Source organism: Crinia signifera, chromosome 7 (assembly GCF_055691185.1).
Source record: "Crinia signifera chromosome 7, ASM5569118v1, whole genome shotgun sequence".
NCBI lineage: Eukaryota > Metazoa > Chordata > Amphibia > Anura > Myobatrachidae > Crinia > Crinia signifera.
In genome coordinates this window covers 86,649,037-86,669,817 of record NC_139223.1, presented here as the reverse complement: position 1 = coordinate 86,669,817, position 20,781 = coordinate 86,649,037, and positions in this window count along the sequence as shown.

The following is a 20,781-nucleotide window of genomic DNA, read 5'->3' as shown; positions in this document are numbered from 1 at the left end:
CAGGGCAAAGGCTGTAATCAGGCCTGTTTCTCATTCTTTACTATCCACATCTGTCTGTGAGGACATGGGTTTTGTGATTGCACCTATTCATATGTAAATGCGTTTTACAACCCTTTTCATTCTCTGTTGAAGGGGAATGCTTTGTGCACTTCTTCGACTGCTTTTCACAAGGTGGTGGCTGTGGTTGCCCTGGGTAACGTAAGGAGCAATGCTTAAGGTTACTGGGACTTTGTTCAAAATTTACTGAAAAATAGTGTGTACTCTCTTGTTCACTCATGCTGTTTTACGGGGTACTGCATATTCATAATAGGTATTTCTCTGCTGGGTGTGCGACAGATTTTTCTAACTACTTTTCTATCATTTGTGGGGTTGTGGTTACTAACGTGTCCCAGAATCCCCCCCCCCTTCAGGCACAACTGCAATCTGTCCTGCGATACCTTATGTCCTGCCTCAGGAACAGAAAGGTAGGAGGAAAAATGGAAAAAGAAAAAAAATCAAAAGGGTAGAAAAATTAATGACAGCAATGTGTACATTTATTGCAACAGAAATTTCTCTTTTATTTGGATGACACCAGGATTTGGCACTATGGGGGAATTGGCTCTCAAATATTTGGTTCTCACTCTTTTCAACTCCTGTTCTGATCTGTAAGCCCTCCCTCCTTTCTCTTACCCAGTGGGGTTGTGACTATGGGCTGTGTCTAGGGGTATTTGCTAAAAGGTTCTCCTTTGGGAACCTTGTTATTTCACTGGGTACTTTTCCAGCTCGACTTCATGTTTCAAAATGGTGAAGCTGTACTTTGGGGCGCTATGCTCTCTGTTTTTAAATGGGTTTCTATTGAAGCTATCATTGCCATTAATCCTGTGTCCTGCCCATCTTTAGTTCAAAGGGAACTCGGTTTTTGTGCTGTAGTTTTTAGCTACCTTAGATGGGTTAAAAAAAAATCCATAACAGTAGAGTGCAGCATTAGTCATGGGGGTATATCTAACGATTTTACATCTTGTTCGTGCATACTGGTCCTGTTGTCTCTAAGGGGGTTATTCTAGTCCATTCTTTCTGACAAAATCCTTCTTAGATAGACAAAACCATGTGCACTGCGGGTGGGGCAGATGTAACTTGTGCAGAGAGAATTAGATTTGGGTGGGGTTTTTCTTCAAAGTGAGATCTATATTGAAGTGTAAAATCATGCAGTCAGTATTTTCCCGGCACAGAAACAAAATAACTCACCCAAATCTAATTCTCTCTGCACATGTTACATCTGCCCCCCTGCAGTGCACATGGTTTTGTCCATCTAAGAAGGATTTTGTCAGAAAGAATGAACTAGAATAAACCCCTAAGTTATGAATCCTCTGGAGCCCAGAAGCAGACATAACTTATTTTTCAAGGTAGTTCTGTAATTGGAAGGTCAATCGCAGCCGCTGCAGTCAATAAGACAGAGTATTTGTTATGCAAGGGCCCGATTATGATCTATTTGTTTTACCAATGGGTAATGCTGCACTTTTCCTGTTACCCCAATTGTAACTGCCATTTGCTTGGCACAACCTAGATCAGGAGGGAATGTTGTTAACGAGTTTAATTTAAAAAAAACTTTTGCGTTTAAACCATTACACTTACCCATATCTGAGGCTCCTCCTTCAGATATTGTGTCATGTTACCTGATTGTGGGGTGTATGTATGTCCTACTCCCTGTTTGCATATATGTGTCATGCTTAGGGCGGCGTTGGCTACTAGGTGGGGCTATGGCTATGTGTTGAGACCTACCTGTCTCCTCCCAGTGTGTCTCCCAGTCACTTACATATGTGTTATGTTTCCTATGGTTACCTACCCTGCAATGTCTGGCTAGGTGTCCTTTGTTTCCACAGTTGAAACATACGGTTTGTTTCCGTCTTACCGTGTCTGGCCTTGGGTGTTGTATGTTTTTGGTTGGATCCTTACTAAAAGTGTGACTATCGGCTGTTATCAGTTTCCGCATGCCGTTTGTCTGCATTTCTGTCATAAATCGTTTGTCTAGATCAACAGCAGATTTCTTTAAAGTATGTATTGTCATCTGTCCGCAGTTGGGGAAAATGGTTTTATGCTGGTTCTCAAATTTTCCCTAAGACCTTGTATCAGCACAGAGACAATCACTCCCTTAAGATGTATGTTGTCCTTGGGGTTGGGGATACCAGAGTGTTTTGGCAACGCCTGCAAGGCACGGTTGAAATATCCGCTGGCAGACTCACCATATTTTTGTTTGATGGTGAACATCAGAGTATTTTCAACCGTCGCTGGGAAATATACACCCAATTGTATATTTATTAGGCGTATATTTTCCTGGTTGCCCTGTTCAGTTAAAATCTTATCGCCCTCCACACCACTGTCCCAAATGAATTTCGGGACATCTATGTTGAGATCCCTTCGCAGTACTTAGTCTCTAATCTGCAAATAATATTTTAAGGACAAGGTCTGTAATACACAATATCGCTAGATGCGAATAATTAGACGAGACCACGATATAACAAGTGAGGAGATAGATTCTCCATAAATAGTGTATTTAGTCCCTAGCGGACAAAAGGGGATTACAGAAAGAAGAAAATACAGGGTAACACGTGATACAATTATCTAACAATAATAAATACTTTAAAACACTTACAAAGGAACAGAAACAGATACAATCATAATCAGCCACATTACACAGAACAGGAATACAAATTTTACCATCATATACTTGTAGAAATATCGCAGCGCAGTCCGGTCGGAGCTCGCTATGTTCAAATTGAACTTAGCCCGGTCAGGATGAGGGGAGAGATGTAGTGCCAAAAAGAGAGAGAGCCCCAGCCAGCTCAGGGATAGCTATCTTTATAGTTTACAAACAAAGGGGGGTCAAAGGCCGTTTCCATTGGTCACAGGTTCAAATATCAAGTAGCAAAATACTGCACCCAATAAGGATTGGTGCAGGGGGGGGTGTACTTCAGTGTCCTTTGTGTGTTGGCATCGTCGTGGGAGGTCATAAACAGCAACAAGAACCGGTTATATCTAGATTCTTTTGTCACACACAGTTTAACAGAAATAGTCCTTGAAATATAGATTTTGTCCGTAATTATCGGACCATGTGAGTTGCGAAGTTTTCACAATGACCGGAGAACTGCGCATGAGAAACGGAACGTAACGGTACCAAACATTATACACATAGGCGAATCTAGGGGGTGGTCCGGGGGTGCACAGGACCACCCATTAGCCCATTTTGTAGCTGAGGGTCAGGGCTTTCCAACGAGCCCAGCCCTGTGTCTCTAGCGCCCTGGGAACCGGATATATGGCCAGGCAAAGCTGGAACGTTTTCACTATAGGATAACATGGGACCTGCTAATTCCGACCCCCACCCAGTTCAACGGCTGCCAGTTCCCCCTTCGGCATCACTGAAGCTCGAGGTTGATCTAGTCGAACCCAAATCGCTGGGCCTTCAATCTGATACCAGGCTGGATCCATATGGGTTAATTGGTTCCAGGGATATTGAGGTTAAACCGTTTTTTTCATTTCTTAAATGTAATTTCATGAGTGTTTATGTTCTTTGAGGGCAGATTTCTCTGGAACCAAACAGCCCAGTTTCACAGGACCAAAATCATTCGAAGCCAACTCAAAAGTTCTTCAATATGATACTGGTCTCATGTAAATGGGTCAGTTGGTTCCGAAGATATAGCTGGTTGGTTAAAGGGGGGTAGGGAGAGGGGAGTGGTTGTCTCTACCCCTCACACCAGAAAATGCAGGGACTAGGCTGGTGTATAAGGGGTCAGCCTGGGAATGTCCCTGCATTTTCTGTTGTGAAAGGGGTATTCTTTCAAACAGCCGTGACCTGCAGTGCTCTGAATACAGCCGGGCAGCCGCCTGCTCTCTGCCCAGCTGTCATTGACTGTCACCCCTGCAGCTTCTGCTCCAATTCTTCTCCCCGCTTTCACCTCAGTCCGCCCCCCCTTTAATTATATGGTGCCGGCGCCCAGTGTGCTCTCCCGACGTCACGCACAACAACAGCGCGCACAATATTTCAAATGTCCCCTCGGCTAGAGGGGACACCAGGAGGGGAGTGGGAGCGTGCTCTGCGCTGCGCTCTACTCCTCTCCCCATAGAAGCAGCTGCACCGCTCTCCATCTCTCCCTGCAGCAGCAAAGGCTCATATAAAAATTTACAGTAAGTGGCACTTTTGGGGGCATTGCTTAAGGGAGTCTACAAGTGGCGGTATGTGGGGGCATTACGCATAATGTGTGGCTTAATGTGTAAGGGGCATTACGGTGTGCAGCATCATGTGTAAGGGGCATTATGTGTGCAGCATCATGTGTAAGGGACATTATGTGTGCAGCATCATGTGTAATGGTACTATGGTGCGCGGCATCATGTGTAATGGGTACTATGGTGCGCGGCATCATGTGTAATGGGTACTATGGTGCGCGGCATCATGTGTAATGGGTACTATGGTGTGCGGCATCATGTGTAATGGGTACTAGGGTGTGCGGCATCCTGTGTAATGGGTACTATGGTGTGCCATCAAGCAAGAACCCCCTAGCAATGAGCACGTAGGTAAGCAGCACTTATGTGGCAAATATGTAATGGGCATTATGGTTTGTTATATAGTATGTAATGGGCATCATGATGTGTGGCACAATGTGTAATGGGCATTAAGGTGTGTGGCCTTATGTGTAATTGGCATTATGGCGTTTGGCTTTATGTGTAATGGGTATTATGGAGTTTGCTAATATGTGTAATCGGCATTACTGTGTATGGTCTAAAGTGTAATACCACACCCCTTTTTGTGATGCCACGCCTCCTTCCCATGAGACCACGCCCCATTTTTGGCGCGCGGCTACGCCGCGCAAAGGTGCCCCTGCTGTTATGTCTAGATCTGGGACCACCCATTACCATAATTCTAGATTCGCCTATGATTATACAGACAGAAGTATGTAATGCTGATTAAACTATGTGTAGTGCTCTAAACCTTTAATTAACTATATTTTATTTGGTGTAAGTATGGTATTATGAATTTATGTGTAATAGTATGGCTGCGCTTCTGGTCCACTTTGTTACACAGACTCGGGTATTATTACTTTATTTGCGCAACTCTGCGAACCAAAATGGCGGCCATACTATCCTAAAATGGTGTGTGTGTAACTCGACTTTAACAATGTACTATTTGTAATGTATGCTAGATATATGTTTTGGGTACATTTAAGTTACAGCAATATGTTTCATTAACTCTGTAAGGAAAAAATATTTTACAATACCCTCATAGGGCCAGTAACAGAAATCTTGGGGCCCGGTACAGTCATATCTCTGGGGCCCAGGGCTGCAAGTATGGCGGTACCGAGTGGTACGGCGTACCGGTAAACATATTGCGCCGGTACCCCGTACCGCCATAACAAATACTTCCCCAAGTGCTCAATGCGCATGCGCGCATATGTGAGTGGCAGGGGCGTGGCCTCCGCCACCCTGCCACAGCTGATTCCCTTCTGAAAGGAGGTGAGGGGAGCGCATTGCGCGTCTCTCCTTCCCCTCCCTGTGTCACTGACTGGGCTGTCAACCAATTAGAGCTCGCGGGCTGGCAGCCAATCAGGAGCCAGCCCGCGAGATATGATTAACTGACAGCCCAGTCACACAGTGAAGCCGTCGGGGAAGGAGAGACGCGCAATGCGCTCCCTTCCCCTCCATAGGGTAGCCCGGCCACTGTTTGAAGGAGGTGGGATCAGCTCTGTGTAGCTGCTACTGCTGCCAGTCCGGGATCACTCCCTACAGACTCCTCGGAGAACGGGGGGAATCAGTGGGCTGAAAGACGGCTAACCTGAGCGCAGGTGGCAAAGGGATAGGAGCGGACAGCAGCGCAGTCTCCAGGTACTAGAGGCAGCTCAGCTATTATTACCACCGGTCTGCTGCTGCTGCTGATGACTGGAGCAAGGAGCCCAATGAGGACTTCAGTAGCAGCTGATGTCGTATGTATGAGCTGCTGAGGCTACACACAGTGACCGGCTCCTGCCCGACATGGGGTAAGTGTAACAACTCCCCCAGGTGTAAGGGTACTGTGCTATCTGTGTGAGAGTGGCGGCGGGTGACTGGAGGGGGGAAGAGGAGACCTCAGAGACCCGGCACTGGGGGCATATGTGTCGCACTGGAGGCATACCTAGCACTGTGGAGGTATATGTGTGGCTCTGGGGGCATATCTGGCTCTGGGGGCATACTTGGCACTGTGGGGGCATATGTGTGGCACTGTGGGGGCATATCTGGCTCTGGGGGCATATCTGGCTCTGGGGGCATACTTGGCACTGTGGGGGCATATGTGTGGCACTGTGGGGGCATATCTGGCACTGGGGGCATATATGTGGGGGCATATCTGGCACTGGGGGCATATAAGTAATGGGCATAATGTGTAATGGGCATTATGCCATGGGTCATATGTTTTGGGTGTGTGACGCGTAACAGGCATTACTGTGTAAATTTTGGCCACGCGCCTTCGGTGTGCAATATCCCTGTTTGTAGTTTATCTGGCTCCTGGACTTTGATCCTGGCCCCTACATTTTGCGTGCAGGATGCAATGCACAAGTCCAAACAGAAATGTCATCGTGTTCTAAAGTTTTGCCATGTAGCCACTCCCCCTCATGTCATATGACCACGCCCCTAACCACGCCCATTTTTGATGCGCGCCATCGGCGCGCAGCACAGTACCACTGTATCATTTTTTTCGGTACTTGTTTCCTAGAACGGCCACAATCGTGAGTGATCGTGGCTCTTAATTAAGGGACACGATCCTCACGATGTGGCCGATTTTTTACAATTTTTTCCCTTTGATTGACAGAAATCGGGTCAATCGGTCGGTCGCGACCAATTAAAATCGGCCGCGATGCGACCGACCGATTGACCCGATTTTTCCATAGACTTCAATGTTAAAAAATCTTTTAACATTGAAATCGGGAGGATCTTGTCGGTCTTGTGCCATTATAATGGCACAAGATGAGATGGACTTGATTAAGTCCATCTCACATAGGGAAAAATGATAAAAAAGGTGAAATGGGCCAATATGACCCATTTCACATTTTTTATGTGCCCGCCATGACCCCACGATAGACGTCAACCCGAAGCGTGGCGAGCGCAGCGAGCCCGCGAGGGGCGGCGGTGCGCGTCCTACGACCTTTTCATTCCCCTACTATCCACTAGGGCGTGGAGTGAGAATAGAATAGTGTGGCGAGCGCAGCGAGCCACCGAGCCCGAAGCGTGGCGAGCGCAGCGAGCCCCGCGAGGGGACGCGTATACCTGTGAAGTTATACGCGTCCCCTCGCGGGGCTCGCTGCGCTCGCCACGCTTCGGGCTCGGTGGCTCGCTGCGCTCGCCACACTATTTTATTCTCACTCCACGCCCTAGTGGATAGTAGGGGAATGAAAAGGTCGGAGGACGCGCACCGCCGCCCCTCGCGGGCTCGCTGCGCTCGCCACGCTTCGGGTTGACGTCTATCGTGGGGTCTAGCCCACTTAGTAACATTTGGGGGGGCAATTAAAAATAATCAGGTGAAAAAAAAAAAAATCGGGTGAAAAATCGGTCGGTCGGATCGGTCGCATCGCATGCGACCAAATCGCATGCGATGCGATCGATCCGATTTTTTATCTTACGACCACAACGATCTAAATCGTTGTGGCCGTGCTAGGAAACAAGTACCTTTTTTTCTACTTGCACCACTGCTGGGGCCCCCCAACCTCACCCCATTTGAGCAGCGGATTTTCATTACATTGCATGCTGAAAGTGTTTTTTTGCAATTACCCCAAAAATATAATTAATATTCACTGCAATATAATAAAAATCTGCTGCACTACTGCTGAGCTGCCTGCGTTTCCCCTGCAGTCCTGCTCCGCCTAGATGGATAGACCATCACCACAGCAGGGACAGAACATAGAAGGGCACAGCATAGTGCATCATGTGGTTTGGTGTGTTGTGTGATGTCAATAAACTTATTAGTATGGGTAGCTGGACAGATGACCAGGCCAAGGGTAGTTATGGAGAAGGGTTTGAGTAAGATCCCTTTCAGGAATCCTGGCAAACGGGTGGCCTTATAAACCATTGCTAGGCACTGCTGCAGCCATGTTTACAGACCCTCAGAACCTTGGGCCCCAAGGCTTGGGGCCACTCACGAGGTTGTCCCTTTCACCCCTCTCTTGCCTGCCCTGTACCCTCCAACATGACCCATTTTATTAGGTACAAAATGCTCTGCTCCTGGACTTCCCTCTTAATGTATGATTGCCATTACCTGTTGAAACACCCTTCTAATCAATTAACTAGTTCAACATAGGTGATGGTGATAGCAATCATACATTGGGCAAGATGAACTAAAGGGCCCTACATACGCAGAGATTTGTGCCAGAGATTCATAACGGGAGATTCAGCACAAGAGATTTCACTCTCTCAGATAATGAGCCACATACAGAGAGATTTGTGTCAGAGATTCATAATGGGAGATTCAGCACGGGAGATTTCAAATCTGTCACAACTGTCACAGAAAGTGAAGTAAAACACTGCACTTCATCACAAAAATAATGTTGTTACATGGTACAGACAGTAATTTCCTAAATAAACTTATAAATAAATAAAATAAATGTCATTAATAAAAGTTGGTGGCATAGTGCCCCCCCCCCCCCTCACGGCAAACAAATAAACATTGGTGGCATAGGGCCTTATTCTGGTTAGGTCGGTGAAACGTACGTACGGTCCGTCTCACCGTGCGTTTCCCGTATGCTTGCGGTGAGCGAAAGTCCGCCCACAGAACAGCCGCACATGGACGTTCACAGACACCGACAATGGGGAGTGGCGTACACTTGAGTACGGACGGATCTCCCTCTTAGCCACCGATACCTGGCGTACATCAGAGCGTACGCCAAAGTGCACGGATGGATCTCGTCCGTTTTGACACCGACACCTTCCGTATATCTGAGCGTACGCCACAGTGCAAGTAGAAATTGAGTCCAAAAACATCATTGTTGCTCTTAGAAGTGGTTTATGTGTATTTTTCCTAAGAAAAAACTGGTATGTTTGTGTTACAGTGAAAAAGTTGACACATGTCGACTTCTGTGAATTGAGTGTCCTGCTTTTTAAAGTATACAAAAACACTTTCTGATTGGGTGTAGATGGTTATAAAATAACTACCTTGACATATATAAGCAGGTCTTAGAATGAATATTACCTAAAATTAAACCAACCTTTACATGTTGAGAAGTGTAGAAAGATAAGGTTCCAATGTGTTTGAGGGCTGTGTGTGGCTTGCAGGTAGTGAAATAATGGTTTCCACTTAATAGCCTGCAGAATTGCTTATTACATTCAGGAGTAGTAATCAGCGTTAATTAGCAGACCCAGGCGTCCGCTCTCATACGGTATCTCTAGGGGTGGTCTGGAGCTATCTTTGGCGTCCACCTGTTTTTGGTCCAAAATGCACGGTGCGTTCGCCGATCGAGGCGGTTGTGGCACCGTGCATTTTGTGTGCACACCCCCGTGTACGCCCATGTTTACGCCCAGTTTTCCTCATTATTCTGGCTGCTCCCATAAAAACGGAGGACGAGGCGAGTCGGGGTCCCCTGTATTTTGGGGACCAGCACAAGGCTCTAGAGCTGGCCCTGGTTTCCAAAATACGGGGAACAAAATGAATAGGGGTCCCCCATATTTTTGGGACCAGCACCAGGCTCCACTAGCAGGGTGTGTAATGCCAGAGGACACGCTTGATGGGGTCCCGTGGCCAAAGCATTACCCACCCTAACTAGTCAGCCCAAGCCGGGAGTTTTTGGGGAGGTGGGGACCCCCCAAATAAAGGGGTCCTCCCTCTCCAGGGCACCCCAGGCCTGGGCTGAAGCCCGGGGCTATCCCCTGCACCCCTGGGCAGTGGGTGTAGGGTTGATAGCTTGTTTCAACAGTAATATTGTCTATTACAGTGGGACTACAGGTCCCAGCAAGCCTGCCCCACATGCTGGTACTTGGGAGAACCACAGGGACCAGCATGTGGGGCATTAAAGGCCTGCCGGTACCTATAGCCCCCCTGTAAAGGAAATATTAAAATAAAACACACAAACACTGGTTTTAAAATATTTTACTAAACTGATTCTTCTTTTTTCACCCAGGGGAGCTCAGCCCCCCAGGGCTTCTGCGGCATCTTCACCTGGGGGCGGCAGCCGCCTAAGCTCTTTTGCATGGCTGCCGCCTCCCAGGGCTTCAGCCTCTTCATCTGTGTTCTTCACCTGGGGGCATTGGCCTTTTAAGCTCTTTTGCATTGGCCGCACCTCCCAGGACTTCAGGAGCTCTTCTCTTCTCCTCCGCTGTCGGACTGACTGCCCCTACCCTGTCTCGAGCTGGCTAATATAGCCAGCTCTAGGGGGCAGGGCAACGACGCAGCGAGCCGTGATTGGCTGGCCGCGGCCAGTTTGAATTATTATTTTTTTACATCGCCCGCCGCCTCGCTGACGCCCTGCTGCTCCCGAGAGGAAAGGTGAGGTGGGTTTTGGTGGCGGTGGTAGCGATCGGTGTTCCTGCTGGTGGGGTAGGGGGGTCAGGGGTGGTGGCAGGTTCCATGGCGCGGTCTGTGGCGTCCTCAGTCGCTTGGCCCTGCTCATCTGCCCAAAAGCCACACATGCGGGACATGAGCAGGAGCTTTCTGAGCGACTGCTCTCAATTGTCCAGCGGGTCTATTCTGAATCTTGGGCAGATTCAGAACGGCAGCGGCGCACATGTAAATCGATGTGTGGGCTATACACACAGCAATTTACAAGTATTTTTAGGCATTTTCTGAGTGATTTGTTAAAATCGCTCAGAAAACGCCTGAATATCGCGCTGTATGTGGGCCTCATAAGCCTTGAAAAGTGTTAAAATGGACAGTGATAAACCACCAAAGATGCTGCTTTTTGCATTTTTCTCGCTGTGCCAGCATATCCAGCTCTTCCGGGTAACACTATACTTGCAGTCTAGTAACTATAAACTTTGTGTCCATTGGCCCCCACGGCATTTTAGTGCCACTTACACATAGGGCGGTATTCAATTGTTTTTCACCAGAGTTTCAGCTCGCTATCCCCGAGGGAGGTCAGCAGAAATGTGCAAATACGTGGCTAAACCTGACCATAATGGGGGCAAGGTGCATAAAAAAACCGATCAATGGAATATAGCCCTACGATATCCTGTCACTTTAGATGGGAGATCAGACACGATATAACAATTGAATACCACCCATAATGTCCCCAGTAGTGCCATATTCAGAATGCCACCAATAGTCCCATATCCATAATGCAAACTGTAATAACATATATATATATATATATATATATATCTGTAGAAAATATAAGAACAGAGGGGCGCTCCATAGTGCATAAAACAGTTTATTTATATAAAAGCACACAGCATAAAGGATAACCAGCCAGTAAGTGCTCGTACCAAAGTAATCCTCAGTGTGGGCTGGATACCACAAGGTTCAAAACATTAACCAAGCCAGGCAAATCTCCAACCTTTATCCGGGGCAACCGCCAGGAACTCACAGCCCACGCTGCTCTCCCCTCCAGGGGTTACACAGCGTGCCGGGAACCTCGTACGGGAACAGATGGAGGAAGGACAGCCTGGACAGCGTACAGCATGCAGCGAGCGTCTCCGTAGCCACGCCCCAACGCGTTTCGTGGAACACTTCGTCTGACGAAGTGTTCCACGAAACGCGTTGGGGCGTGGCTACGGAGACGCTCGCTGCATGCTGTACGCTGTCCAGGCTGTCCTTCCTCCATCTGTTCCCGTACGAGGTTCCCGGCACGCTGTGTAACCCCTGGAGGGGAGAGCAGCGTGGGCTGTGAGTTCCTGGCGGTTGCCCCGGATAAAGGTTGGAGATTTGCCTGGCTTGGTTAATGTTTTGAACCTTGTGGTATCCAGCCCACACTGAGGATTACTTTGGTACGAGCACTTACTGGCTGGTTATCCTTTATGCTGTGTGCTTTTATATAAATAAACTGTTTTATGCACTATGGAGCGCCCCTCTGTTCTTATATTTTCTACAGACATCCATTATTCCTGAGGATCCCAGGAATCCTATATGAGGGAGCTGCAGTCCTAATAAACTGGGATTTTGTGCTATATTAGCCTATGGTATAGGCTTACTTTTGCTGGACTGAGAACTCTTGCTTAGCGCTATATATCCTTTTGTTTATATATATATATATATATATTTATATATATATATATATATATATATATATATATATATATATATATAATCTCCAAATAATGAGCATCACTCCGGGACTTGGTGAACAAAAGTGAAATTGCACATTGTTAAAACTTCTAGTCCTGACGAAGGGTTAATACCCGAAACGGCGTTGACCGCAAGGAAGAAATAAATTTCACCAAGTCCCGGAGTGACGCCCATTATTTGGAGATTGTATTGGTGGTGAGAACACCACAGGGGAAGGCACCCGGGTGCAGTATATGGTCAGTAAGCGGGGAGAGCCGGACATTCCAAGGCTATATATATATATATATATATATATATATATATATATATATATATATAAAGCCCCCATAGTGCCATATATTTAATGCTCCCTCATAGTGCCATATCTGTTATGCCCCTCCATAGTGCCATATTCATAATGCCCCCCGGAGGGGTATATACGCAATGCCCCCGTAGTGTCATATGTGCAATGCCCCCGTAGTATTATATATATGCAATGCCGCCGTAGTGTCATATACGCAATGCCCCCGTAGTATTATATATGCAATGCCACCGTAGTGTCATATACGCAATGCCCTATGTAATACTCAAACCACTATTTCTGCAGATCTCCCTCTGACATACAGAAGCCCTGGCTTGTACCCGTGTAGCCCCTCTGTCCCATGTAGCCCCTCCCACAGTGCAGCAGGTAGGTACACCTCCTTTTTAGAATATGTTCCTGTCACTGGGGGGTGCGAGGAGGCGGTACTGCAGACAGTGTGACAGGCACAGTGCCGGCAGCAACAGGACAGCAGCAGCAGTGTGCAGAGCAGAGAGAGCGCCTCTGGGAGCAGACTAGCGCCTATATTTTTTCTTTTTTCATACTTTTCTGACAGAGCGCCTCTCTTACCAAGTGTCTCCCGTCGGGGATGGGTCATTAAGTGAAAAACCCATGTCGAGCTTTTGACTGTCAACCTTTCCATTGCCGACATAATGCTTGTGTCAACCTTCCGACCCTGTCGATCTTAGGCATGTCAATCTATTTCATGTGTCGATCTAAACCATGTCCTCCTTTAGTAGTTGACCTAATTGGTTCCGACCTAATGACTGTATACACTACCCTCCCTGCTCTGCGTTCTGTGCTGAGCGAAAATGCTGGCCCTGGTGCGAGGGGTGCTAGATGCTGGCCTTGGTGAGGGGGGTGCTGGATATAGGGTGTGCCTGGGCACATCAGGCACACACCTATGCAGCCGATTGGTAAGTGTATGCACAGTATCATTGGTGTGCATAGTTTGCTAAAATCTTTACATACAGTAGGTCACTACCCACATTTTTTCAATGTCTACCCAAACAAAAGTTACAAAAAAATGTTTGTATTACGAGACTGGATTGAAAAGTAATGCCATGGCTATAAGTTTTTTTTATTTGTGAACACATCTGAACACTTTTTTTTTTGTACATGATAACTCTATGTAATGTACTATTCAATTTTCAATGTAGTCCCCATCCATTTCCATGCTTGACGAGACGGGCAAACCAGTCGAAGAAGAACGCCTGAGGTTGTTGTTGACACCAGCTCCTGTAGTTTAAGGAGGTTCTGCCACACCCATCGTAAAGCCCCGACCTTGCGCCCTGCGACTTTCACCTCTTCCCAAACATGGAAGAGCACCTTAAAGGTCAAACACCTTGACAAGGTAAAAGCTGCCGTTCGGTCCTGGTTTCCGACTCATCAAGCATTGGCGCACATGCGTGGAAAGGGATGGGGGATGTGTTCAAATGTGTTAACAAATAAAAAATGTATAGCCATGGAGGCATTACTATTCAATCCAGCCTCGTATTTAAAAGTTACTAGACTCCCTTTCCCTTCTCTGCTCCAAACTATGCATATTAATATATTTGAATCTTTCCCTGTTAACTACCCTTTCTTGTCCAGTCTCTAATGCATTTGTAAAAAAGGGGGGTTTAAGCAGCGCTAGGCTTCACTGAAAGAACCACAGATATCCGAATAAAATTAAACAATTTAGTAAATATACAGATATTGAGCTCAAATGAAAAACAAAAAAATTATAAAAAAATATTTGTAAAAGCAATGTTCAATGCTGAAACAATTCAGTCCTGCATGCTTTATGAGGAGGAGGAGAAATTCTCCACTAAAAGTCTGGTTTCTAATGAGGCCTTTAAATTCACCAATCTCTATTGGTATAAATTGGGCATCTTAGGGCTTTAGCCTTTAAATAAGTATAGTTCTGGTATATTACCCAGCTATTAAGGATATTAATTACCCTGGTGAAGCAGAATGGTAGTCTGTCTTGAATAGTCCACAAAGGGCGAGTAGCACTTCGCTGGCAAAGGTGGAGACGGCAAGGTCCTGTCCTGTCTTTTAGAATGCTGGTCTGGAACAGGTGGTGGAAAGGGTGGCTCAACGCGTTTCTGTGCCCAAGTGGTACCTTCCTCAGGAGCAGTGTGTGTCTTTGAGCCTCACTGGACCAGAATTTGTACCGTTTAATTGTGTGAATGGCTCCAGGTGAGCAGGAAATGACCTCATAAGGTGTCATATGCTTAATTTTACATGAAAATAAACATCAATCATAAATAAAATAAGTATAAAATAACACAGAAGGCAATACAATTTCTTAATTTGTAAAAATATAGAGTATAAATAATAATGCAAAAAAAGTGTTAGGACTTGCGGGTCACGTGACCTTTCTACGGCCACGTGACCCGGAAGTTCATAGAGCAAAAACCCAGAGAAGTTATTAGGGTACTAGAATAACCCCCCAGACATTCTTTGGTGAAAAGGCTAGCGCCAGTCACCCAGAGAAGTCTGGCTGTCAGTCAATATTAAGCATCTCCATGGCTGTAGATATATATGAAAAGTGCTTTTGCGCTGGTAACCAGAAGTGCGTCATTGGCATTTCCGTGGTTGGCAATTTGTTCCATCTGGGGGTGTGGGTTGTTAGGTCTACAACAACTAGGTCGACAAGCATTGGGTCAACACCACTAGGTTGACAGGCAGCAAGGTCGACATGGGTCTAGGTCAGGGCTGGGCAACACCGGCCCTCCAGATGTTGATGAACTACACATCCCAGCATGCCTTGCATCAGTTTCAGCATGGCCACATAGCAAAACTAATGCAAAGCATCCTGGGATGTGTAGTTCATTAACATCTGGAAGGCCGGTGTTGCCCAGCCCTGGTCTAGGTCAACAGGGCATGAGGTTGACACAAGCAATAGGTTGACATGGGCAAGGTTGACAGTCAAAAGGTCGACATGGAGTTTTTCACTGTTTTTTTTACCCGAATGTCAACACAATCGACATGGACACAGTTTGAAGTGCACCGCATGCCCTCGGAATGCTTCGGGCATGGTGCCTCGCTATGCTTGGCACACTATTTTATTCTCCCACCACACCCTAGTGACCCCATGCTGAGAAGGTCGGGACCCACTTTGGGGTCAGGACCCACAGTTTGAGAACCGCTGATTTACAGTATATACATAGTAACATAGTAAGGAAGGCTGACTAAAGACTTACGTCCATTAGGTTCAAGCTGTAATTATTAACTTTTAACCTGGAGCCACGTAGTGAATTTGTTGACAACACTTGGCCTCCTATTACCTTCATTATTATTCAATATTCAACTTGGACAAATTGCTTGATATTCCAACCTCTATATCATTTAAATATAGGTTCGATAGAAGAGGCCCTAGCACTGAACCCTGCGGGGCACTACTCAATACTGTATCCATTTGGAAAATTCCCTGTTTACAACTGCTCTATTTTCTCTGCCTAGCAGTTTTTTTTATACAGTTACATATTATCCTCTAGTCCTATTTTCTGGACCGCCTTTTATGTGGTACAGTGTCAAAGGCATTCACAAAATCAAGGTAGATCACATCAACTGCATTTCCCATGTCTAGGTTTGTGCTAACTTCCTCATAAAAATGTATTAGGTTCATTTGGCATGAGCGGTCTTTTACAAACTTTCTACAAATATATTGTTATAAAGATAAGCACTGGCCCAAGTACAGATCCCAGGGATAACCGTACCATCCTGAGACTGCACTCCATTTACTTCAACTCTGTTTCCTATCCTGCAACTAGGTTCATATCCATCCAACCTTTTTGGATCCAGTCCATGCTTTCAAGTTTATTTAGCAGTCCGCAATGTGGGAATGCATGAAAACCCAACTAAAGTCTAGATATGCTTTATTAATGGCCCAGATTAATAAAAAAAAAAAATTAAGTCAATAATATTTGTTTGCCATGATCTCTCCACAGCGAATCCATGCTGTTTGGTTACCATGGATGTGCTCACTGGACCCTGCCATCCAGACACCACCATTTTCTTGGGGCCACACGCAGCCATGATACTTGGAGTTTGGCTCATGTGATCTCTCTTCCTGATAATAATCATTCATCTAAATAGTGCCTTCTACTCTGTCACATCCATATCTGCACCTTGTGGCTAGACTCCCTGACTCGGTGCTGCTTCAGCTATCCACACACTTCCTGTGCTCCAGTTTTCCAGTTTTTATTCCTGATTCCGGTCAACACCAGCTTCCAGTTCATTTGGTTTACTTTTGTGAAACCTTTATCTTAGTTTTTCCATGCCACTTTCACAATCTCATAAATATCAGGTAGGAGATTTACCAATGGGGTGATAAGTTAAAATCACCTATTACTAATATAAACAACAATTTTATAACTCCAGCTTTAAAGATCCAATCATTTTAAATTCAAAAAATTTAACTGTACTGAGCGAAGTTGCCATTTCCCGTATTTTCTTACATGGACAATGGATTATCAATGGGTGCAAAAAGTCCACTGAAATGCATTGTTCACACAAGTTAATTGAAAGATCAGTCAGTAACAGGCAATGCTTACAGTATATACTGGTCAATTGCGATTGGCTTAGCTGGACCTCCAGTCTTACTGAAAATAATGGGACGGATGGCATTGCAAAGCTTTAGTATTGTGTAACAATTTCAGCAAGCCCTGGGCTCATGGTGCGTGGTAGCACTTGTGATTTTAGATGAACAATTCATTGGTTTCTAACCTATAAAAATGCATTTATTTTTGTAAATTTTACCAGAGATTTAATTAGCAAATTGCCCTATGCTAGATTAGTTTAAGATATGGAACAGTCAAGTGCCAGGTGTGGGAGTGAATTCAATGGATGGGTGATCTCCAATTATTTATTTATTTTATTATTAACAGTTTCTTATATAGCGCACACAGATTCTGCAGCGCTTTACAGAGCATAGTTATAATCAAAAACACATAACAAATTACAGTACAAGACAGTTTAGGACAAGTACATGGTTAATATGGATAGTTGCACCAGGGGACAGGAAACTGAAGCAATTATCAGGGTGGCAAAAGTTTATATATTCTAAGAAAGGCACATAAGGAGAGATGGCCCTGCTCGTGTGAGCTTACATTCTAAAGGGGAGGGTTAGACAGACTGGGGTGATACAGAAGGCGAAGAAGTGAGCTTAAACAGGTTAGGTTGAGAGATTGTCAGGTTTTATGCAGGAGGGTGGGAAGAGGTCAGCTTAGTCTTTAATATTTTAAGTCTAAAAAAGTGCTGGGTCATCCAAGAGTAGACAGCAGAGAGACAGTTGGAGATATGAGTGAGGATAGAAGGAGAGAGATCAGGAAAGGATAGGTAGATTTTAGTATTATCAGCATAGAGGTGATAGTGGAAGTTAAGTGAGCAAATAAACTCACCCAGAGATAGAGAAAAAGAGGGCCAAGAATAAAATGTTGGGGGACACCTATTATCAATGGAAGAGCAGGAGAGGTGAAGTCATTAGAGGTACAGCTGTGCATTTTCAAAACAGACAGTGCATATGCAAGCAGAAAGAGTAATATTCAAAGTTTTAGCAGTTAAGAGTTGCACGTATGTTGATTGTAGTTTCCTTCCGTTTCTGTCCAGTTCAAGTCCAGGCTAAGTCTAAGCTGACAATATGCAGTTGTATATTCCTACTTAGAATCTTCCAATTCACCTAATCTCAGTCACACTAGAACACAGATATTTTTGTTTTTATATTTCAAATCTTTATTACTATTATCAAATTACAATACAAAAACAAGAAATAACACGACATACAAACATATACTGACAAATACCGTGTACTTTTGTTACATATACAGAATAAGATACGAATTTATGTCTTTGCGCCTACTTCTCGTTGACTTAACTTGTTTAAAAAATAGTACAACAACCAATACGACATGCAATATCCCGTTGTCTTCCCCCATCTCAACCTCTTGATTACCAGTTATAATGTTGGTGTGAGCCTGACTTAGGGCATTAATTATCGGTACAAATGGGTGTTGATACCGAGATGTTTATATAAGTATTGACCGGGATGGGCGATGAAGCTGGTCTTTATGCCAGCAAGTGACAACGAATCCATATAGGACGTCGGTGTTATAAATGAGACTTGGTGCGAAAGGAGGTTATGACCATGCAATAAGTGATTCAATTAGAGTTCATGGGGAGCATATCGAACTATACAGGATTGTGCTACCCAAAGCTCCTAAAATATCAACAATATAGGTGAATTTGAGTGCTTGTGTACGAAATGAATTTATACATATTTACTGATAAACAGTGATTCACTAGAACACAGATATACAGGAGGAACACAGGGGGAAAAGCATGGCAAGATGGGAGGAAGACAGGCAGAACACGGGGAGATGATAAGTAGACAAGGGGATGCAGGAGGAAGATGGAAAGAATCAGTGGGAGACATGAATGAAAATAGACACTCACTGGACAAACTGCAGACTCATTCCTAATTGCATACAAATTGCAGCCTATACTCAATAAAGGAGAACATCGAGTGCTAAGGTTGCCCAATGGCTACGCAAACTTTTCACAGTAGTAGTGAAACTGGCGCTATGTTTTAATGCATACATAATCGCAGCTGACTGCATATACACTGTACTGTAAGGGAGTAAGTTTTATTTATAAAGTGCGCTTTCTCCAACAGGACTTTACAGACATAAACAACAATGCATATAATAGTGAGGGTTTGGGTAGTACAGCAACAGACAAATCATGCAGACAAAAATCTTGAGCGCACAGTAAGCATAATACAGTATTACGGCAGGCATTCCACCCTAACAAAATACCTGGAAAGGCTGCCATTGTGGGCACATTGTGTAGGATAACCCTGGGTGGAATAAGTTATCCCTAGAAGAAACTACACAAAATGGGTGATTTCAGTGTAGAATAGGGTCCCAACAAGTCAGGTCCATGTATTTTTCACCCTATCTACAAGTGTACCAGATGAGGCAGCCATGTTGGGTGAACTACGAAGGTTACACTGTGGCAGGTGAGCCATACAAGAGTCCAATGCCTGCATTCTTCTAACCACTACCTGTGATGACATCCAAATTGTCCACTCCTGGTCAATCACTTCATAAAATCCTCACTGTGCACAGGATTGCAGCGGAACCTTGGCACATGAACATAGCAATCACACCATATGCACTGTCTGCAGATAATTGTTCACTTGAATGAACATTCAGCCATCAGGTTGACCACTATTGGTTGACAGTCAAAAGGTGGACACAAGCAGAAGGTCGACATGAATAAGGTCAATCTGGAAAAAGGACAACATGAGGGTTTCATGTTTTTGGTGTCTACGTTGACATAGGAAAAAGGACAACATAAGGGTTTCATGCAGCGGCGTAACTATAGAAGGTGAAGGGGATACAGTTTCTATGGGGACTGGTGGCTTAGGGGGCTCCAAGGCAACCCACTGCATCCTTGATATGGGAGTTTGGCATGGAGGACAGAGGTAGGAGCCGAAGCCGCTTCACGTACAGACTCCGAGTCCAGAAGCTAGCAGCAGCGCTGACAGTGCATGGTGGTGCACAGCTGCTAGACTGTACAAGCATAATCAATGCGCGTCCATCAGCTGTACACCGCCACGCAATGTAGGCGCCGCTGCTAGCTTCGGAGTCTCTACATGAAGCACCGCTATTTGTAGTCATGTACTTTCTCTCCCTGGTAACATCGTGACACAAGCATCTCAGCTCCTGTGGCTGTGGTTCCTACCTCTGTTCTCCATCCTCCCTACTCCTTCGCTTAGTAAGTAACATGCCGGGCACACAACCTGGCTTGCAGCAGTAGTTAAAGTGATAGCTATTAGACGGGAGGGGTCACAATAAAGGTCCTGCGGCAGAAAGGATTGAGGCTAAACCCCCATAATAGTTGCATCCCCTGCACTAGTGGAGTAACTACCGTAGGTGCAGGGGATGCAGCCGCTACGGGTCCCAGCTGCCTGTAGGGTCTGCAGCTCCCCTGTACCCAGAGGCACCGTGAGGTAGGTACACCCGGTACTACTGTACCATGTTCGAGATCAAAGAGGGGCTCACAGCAAGCAAATTATCCCACCTATGAAATGCTTCATGCTGTATCATTTCTGCACTGCGGTCCCCGCTTCCTACCATCCTGTATCTATACCCATCCCACCACACTGCATCTGTCTTCCCACTCCATATCTCCCTGCATTTATCTATCTATCTCTATCCTACCCACTGCGTCTCCCTCCCCCTGCAGCCTTGCATCTATCTATTTATCACCTCCCTACAACCCTATGTCT